The following is a 7,114-nucleotide window of genomic DNA, read 5'->3' as shown; positions in this document are numbered from 1 at the left end:
ATGAGAGCAGGAAACCGGATCCTTCTGTGTCCCAAGCGGAGGTTTTTCTCTTATCCAGCGACAGGGACAGTGTCTTGAGAAGTTTTGGCATTTTTTTTCTCCCCTAGACTCACTGATGCTCCCTGCAGAGAGGGATTCCCCCCCACCAGTGTCTCCGGTCCCGGCCTGATTTTATCTTCCCCAGTTCGCACTCAAGCTATGAGGTTTTCTCAGTGGACTCTGTCTCCTTTTCCTCCCAAACTCCTGGACTCTGTAAGGGTTCCTTTGGTTTCTGGCCTTCTCCGTGTGAGATGTGGGATCGAGTGAAATGTACGGAGCTCCCTACTTCTCCACCATCTTGTCTCCCCTCTAGTGTATATCAATATTCTATTGGCTCTGTTTCTCTGGAGAATCCTAATACAGGTGTTAATTGTCAAGTATCTTTTCCTTCCCAATGTAACTTGTGTTTTTGAACAAAAAGATTCCTCAGCAGCATTTGGCTACTGACTGTTCTGTCAAAATGTAATACCTGGAAATTGTAATAACAATTGCTTTCATTGTCAATGGCACAAAAATATAAACATACATAGAGATAATCTACATAATGCATAGAAATTTCAGGTCTGTACTTTGAACACTGCAAATCATTGTTGGGAGAAATTAAACAAAGCCATATAAATGGAGAGAGATAGCTTCCTCAGAGGTCAGAAGACAGTATTGTTGAAATTTCTATTTTCTCCAGATTGATATATAGATTAAATTAAATAACAATAAAAATCTTAGCATATATATTTTTTAAAAATTGATAGTCTTATTCTAACATCATGTGAAAATGTGAAGGGCCTACACTATAAAAACAACTTTGAAACAGAAGAATAAAGTTGGAAGATCAGCTCTATTTTATTTCAAGACTAATTATAAATTCACAGTAATCAAGACAGTGTGGTATTGAGATGAACGTAGAAATGTGTACCAAAGGAATAATATGAAGAGTCCACAAATAGACCCAAACATGTATGGACAAGTGAATGTTGACAAAGCTACAAGGACAATTCAATAAAGAAAAAATAGTATTTTCAGCAAATGGTGCTGGGACAAGTGGTCTCCATATACACAAACATCAGCTGTGATCCATGTATTATGCCATATACAAAAGTCAAATCAAAATGAAGCACAGAGCACAGAACTAATTGTAAAAACTAAAAGTATTAAACACCCATGGGAAAACCACAAATAATCCTATGATCCTACATTAGCTGAAAATTTCCTAGTTATGACGTCAAATGCAAAATCAAAACCATGAATGAACAAATGGAAAACTAGACTTTCTCAAAATAAAAATTTTGTTCTTCCAAAGACACTGTTGAAAGGATTAAAAGATAAGCAACTGACTGGGAGAAAATATTCGTGAACTATATATCTGATAAAGGACTTTCATCCAGAATTTTAAAAGTCTCAGAACAATAAGGAGGAAACACATTTTGTTACACATTTGTTTAAATTGGCAAAAATTTGAAAAGATACTACACCAAGAGAGATATACAAATGTCAAATAATCACATGAAGAGATGCTGAACACCATTAGTCATTAGGGAAATGTAATTCTATTACACCCCTCAGAGGAGGACTACAGTAAATATGCTACAATAGGGTATGCTGACCATACCAAGTCCTGACAGGGTTGTGGAGGATGGAACTCATACGCTCTTGATGACAACGAAAATGGTGCAACCACATGAGAAAACAGTTGAGCACTTTCTTACAATGTTTTTTCCTTCCAAATTTTTATTTAAATTCTAGTTCATTAACATATAGTATAATATTGGTATCAGGAGTAGAATTTAGTGATTTGTCACTTACATATAACACCCAGAGCTTGTCATAACAAGGGCCCTCCTTAATATTCATTACCTATTTAGCCCTTCTCCAACCTACCTAACTTATTTTAAACTCCTCTAAGTAAACACACCTAAGTATTAGAGAAAGAAAGCAGACGTCCAAGCAAAACCTTAAACCTAAGTGTTTATAGCAGTTTTATTTACAAGATCCCTAAATTGGAATCAACCCAAAAACCCATTACCTGCTTAATGTAAAGGCCAAATTGTAGTATATACACATAATGGGATGTTAGTCAAAGCTTTTTAAAAGATGGAAATATTCATACATGCAGCAAATACATAAATCTAAAGATAACTAGGTTGAATGAAAGAAGACTGACAAAAAAGAATACACATTGTAGAATTCCATTTACATAAAATTATTTGAAAAAACTTATTCTTAATGATAAAATATCAGTGATTTCCTGAGAATGAGATAGCATGACTAGACAGGGAATTTGGAGATGTAGATTGGGACACTGCAAAGGTGCACTAAGAAGCTTTTTGAGGTGATTGATGTGTTTATTATCTTCACTGTAGCATTGGATTCACACACACACACCGCCAAATATATATATGTATATATATATATATATATACATATATATATATATATAGGTCACATAACTTAAATATGTAAAGTGTATTTTATGTAAACCACACCTCAATGAAGTATTTGACATATATTTATAAATGCATCATTCTATGATGCATTTCTGAAAAATGGGTGAAAGATTTGCCTAATTATGTTTTTAAAGTATTAACAGACCCACGCTATATTGAATCAAATTGGTCCATAATACATATAACCAAAGTAGAAGTAATCATTTGCAATGAAATCTCCCCAAATATTTAGAGCAAGTTGATGCCCATTTGCTTCAGAAATACAGAAATAAAGTATTATGTATTTGTAAAATAATAATACATAATATAACATTTTTTCTGGAAAAAGAATGCATTTCGTTATCACTGGGCAAAGTGTGGAGTAATAAATATAATTTACCCTATTAATTTTAAAGTAGAAAAGTAGAAACTTTTGTTTATAAACTGAAAAGTAACAGGAACATAAGAATATGGAATATACTCAATAATATGGTAATAATGTTGGATGCTGACAGATAATAGCTATACTTGTGAGCATACCATAACATATAGACTTGTGGAATCATTATGTTGTACACTTGAAACTGTGTAACATTGTCAACTATACTTCAATTAAAAATATATATGATATTATAGACACAGACATGTCAAACTAACTTTTGAAAAATTTCTAGTTCTTCCAAAAACGTATTACATAATGGAAAATAACATGGGCACCAGGAAAGTGTCTATATTATGATGTGAAATTGCAAGGAAGATCTAACAACCACACATCCACACCCATCTATGAGATGCATGGGAATTTCCAATTATTATTTATGTGGCAAGAACAATCTAGCTTTATCTAACTCAAATGCATATTTAACACTGACTTCCTCCTCTAACTGGAAAATTTATTGCTTTTTTGAAAGAAAGGCATCTCTAATATGAGCCTCAAAATCTATTACACAGGCTGTAGCAACTGATGGACTGACATTCCACCTGCTAAACCTTTTAACCCATAATGAGATCAAAGAAGTTTCTCTATTTTTAAGCTAGTTTGTGAACCCCACAGGAGCTTTTCCACAACAAGCTTTTGTTCAGATCTATGAACTCACTTAAACCAGGATTTATATGCCACCAAGGATGTCAACTTCCTGAGAACTTTTGCTCTTGAATCTGGAGTAGAAGCTTCAGCAGCCATCAGGACACATATCCTCAAAGCTTGCCTCTTTCAGACATCTAATAAGAGCTGAACCACCAGCATGAAGAGCTTTACAGGGAGAGACAGGTCCAGCAATCATGATGCTTTACTGGTGTAACTACGTGCTTGGAACCATGTTAGGCACTAGGTTCATGACAATGGCAATGTTAAAATTAGATTATAATAGTAACCATGTAAAATCTAGGCCAATCTAAACAGTTAACATCTCTGGTAAAAATATAGAAATTGTCTATAATTATGTGACTGAATGATCTAAATACATACACAAAAAATATCATTTAAAACGTCTGAGTATGAGCTGCCTGGGTGGCTCAGTCAACTGAGCATCTGACTCTTGATTTCAGCTCAGGTCATGATCCCATGATTGTGGGACTGAGGGCTCTGCACTGAGCATGGAGCCCGCTTAAGATTCTCTCTCTCTCTCTCTCTCTCTCTCTCTCTCTCTCTCTCCCTCCCTCCCTCCCTCCCTCACTCCCTCCCTCCCTCCTTCTGCCCATCACCTCCACTTACCCACTAACTCTCTCCCAAATAAATAAATAATAAAAATAAAACATCTCAGAATAATCTCAGTGAGACTTGCGTAAACTATTACAGTCAGTAAGCAGAAACAGTCAGTCGAATCATGCCTTGTTTTTTTTCCTGAGGAATTCCTTCCCTCCATTCCCAATATTTTCTTCCAGGAGTAAGGACAGCCACAACTAAACACATCTAATCTCTATACATTCACTCAGCTGTGAAGGAAATCTCTTACTTGATTAGGGAGGTTGGAAGTACAAATGGGTTGCATGGCTCATGTTTTCTCCCTTCAAAACTCTTGTAGCAAGCTGTCCCTACGGAGCACATGATTTCCACTGCTCTCGGAGGTTGGTCTCAGGTCACACCCACAATTATTCTGCACTTTTCTCTTTCTGGCTCCTGAAATATTCCTATGTTCTTGTTGCATAATATTTTGGTTTTCAAGAGCCCCCCAAAATACACCTGTTTTCCACATCTGAACCAACTAAAAAAGAGGACAAAAGAAAAAGAAAGAAAATGCAATGACTTTAGGTGTATTAAAGGTGATGTTAGAAATGTGGCTTAGATTTGCCATGAGGCTTATAGATTTTGTATTAAATGAATCCCAGAATTGGACAAACCTCTCCACTCAGCTGTGCTGAACATGAACAAACTGATCATGGACTGGAATGCACATGCACCTGCTGTCTGATGAAGGAATCCTATATGTGTACTCAAGGAAAGAAGCTTCATTGTAAAATCATTCCTGTAGCAGAAGAAAGTACTTCGTGATACCTTTTCGGAGAAATCTCTCAACATGAGTAATATCACTTATTCTGATGGTATATTCACCAAGCCTCCTCCTGAAGAAAAGGCTTTCCATGTGTCTCAGGGAGCAACTTGAAGGAATATCCTTCCATTCCATTAAAGAGCAGTGGATGCTCATCTTGTGAAAGGGAGTTGGAGTTTATGTAAAAATTCCAGGAGTAGGATAAAAATTATACATCACAAAAATTTCTACTGAAATCCCTTCAAGAGACAATTAAGGAAATAGTCAAAATCGATACCCACAAATAAACCAACCTACAGACTATAGCCAGGCAACTATACGTAAAACATGAAAGAGAATAGAAAGATATAGAAGTGTGTTCAAATATTTATTATAATTGTGTCTAAAATACTTCATAACAATGTTTTTATGAGCTTTAATTCTAATTTTTATTTATTTATTTTTAAAAATTTAAGGTTTTATTTATTTCTGAGAGAGAGAGAGAGAAACAGCATGAGCAGGGATTGGGAAGTCAGAGAGAGAGGGTGATAAAGAATCTGAAACAGGCTCCAGGCTCTGAGCTACCTGTCAGCACAGAGCCCGACGCAGGGCTCAAACCCACAAACCATGAGATCATGACCTGAGTAGAATTTGGACGCTTAACCAACTGAGCCACCCAGGCGCCCCTAATTCTGATTTTTAAAAATGATTCATATTTATTTACAAATTGTGGAAAACATAGGTCGAGTTTGAAATATATAATTAATCAGCAATCCTACTATTCACTAGTTTTAAAAGGTATCTGTGCATTTCCTATCATTACATTTAGATGCTGGGTTTCTAGGACTCAGGGTTAAGCCTGGGTGGAACTTCCCTGGTATGGAGTCTGAGGTAAAACCTAACAACATCATGAGGTAGACTCCACCAACCATCTGGTGGCCTGTGGACATTTCCAGTTATCCAGTCTGAATGTCAAGTAAAAGATGTGGTTGCAGTTGGAATTGAACATACAATGACATTGCTGGTTATCATGATAATACGGAAAAGACAAGATGGATATTATTTTATAAAATTCTAAACTTTTATAACTGACATAATTAACACATAGAAAATTTTAAGCTGTTAAGAATTTTGCTTATGGAGGGGCGCCTGAGTGGCTCAGTCGGTTAAGTGCCGACTTCGGCCCAGGTCATGATCTCATGGTTCGTGGGTTCAAGCCCCACGTCGGGCTCTGTGCTGATAGCTAGCTCAGAGCCTAGAGCCTGCTTCAGATTCTGCGTCTCCCTCTCTCTCTGACCCTCCCCTGCTCATGTTGTCTCTCTCTCTCTCAAAAATAAATAAAATATTTAAAAAAAATTTTAAACTACCTTAAAAAGAATTTTGTTTATGGAGAGACAAAAGGGAGAGAAAGAAAGAGGGTTGAGACAGTGTGGCATTGGCTTCACATAAGAGGAATAGCTCTCTGGACCATGGACAGAGAGCGATAGGTACTGAGTGTCAGAGGTGTTTCTGCAAACTGCCTATGGAGTTCAAACCCTGAGGGTTTGTAAGTGAGGAACTTTCCCCAGAGAGGAGCTGTGGCCCATGCTCCTGGGGAGAAGGAGGGAGCTGGCCCTTGAGTGCAAGCTTGGTGTAGGGAAATCTGGGACACACTGGGAGAGACCATTCCCCTACCTGAAGAACTTTTGTAAGAGGATATATTGCCTCTTTCAGGACAGTAAAAGACCTTTCATCTGCAGGGGACAGAGGCACATGCATAGGGCAGATAACCTGGTTGCTGCCTTTTGCAGTGCTACACCATAGATTCTGCACAATGCATAGGCGTGGGACTGGTTTTCTAGGACAAAGGACATGAGACATAGTGCAGAGATGCTCTGCTATGGAGGAGATAGATGAATCTGCGTGGTACCAAGTTCTTTTAAGATTTTGAGTTTTGACAATGCTCAGCATCCCTCCTCATCAGGGAAATACAAATCAAAACCACACTGAGATACCACCTCATACCAGTCAGAGTGACTAAAATGAGCAAATCAGAGAACTCTAGATGCTGGCGAGGATGTGGAGAAACGGGCACCCTCCTACACTGTTGGTGGGAATGTAAACTGGTACAGCCCCTCTGGAAAACAGTGTGGAGGTTCCTCAGGAAACTAACAATAGAACTCCCCTATGACCCAGCAATAGCACTGC

The sequence above is a fragment of the Hyaena hyaena genome, unplaced genomic scaffold (assembly GCF_003009895.1).
Source record: "Hyaena hyaena isolate Hyena2069 unplaced genomic scaffold, ASM300989v1 scaffold_1450, whole genome shotgun sequence".
Taxonomy (NCBI): domain Eukaryota; kingdom Metazoa; phylum Chordata; class Mammalia; order Carnivora; family Hyaenidae; genus Hyaena; species Hyaena hyaena.
The sequence above is the reverse complement of the archived record's forward strand: the minus strand, read 5'-3'. Positions refer to the sequence as shown.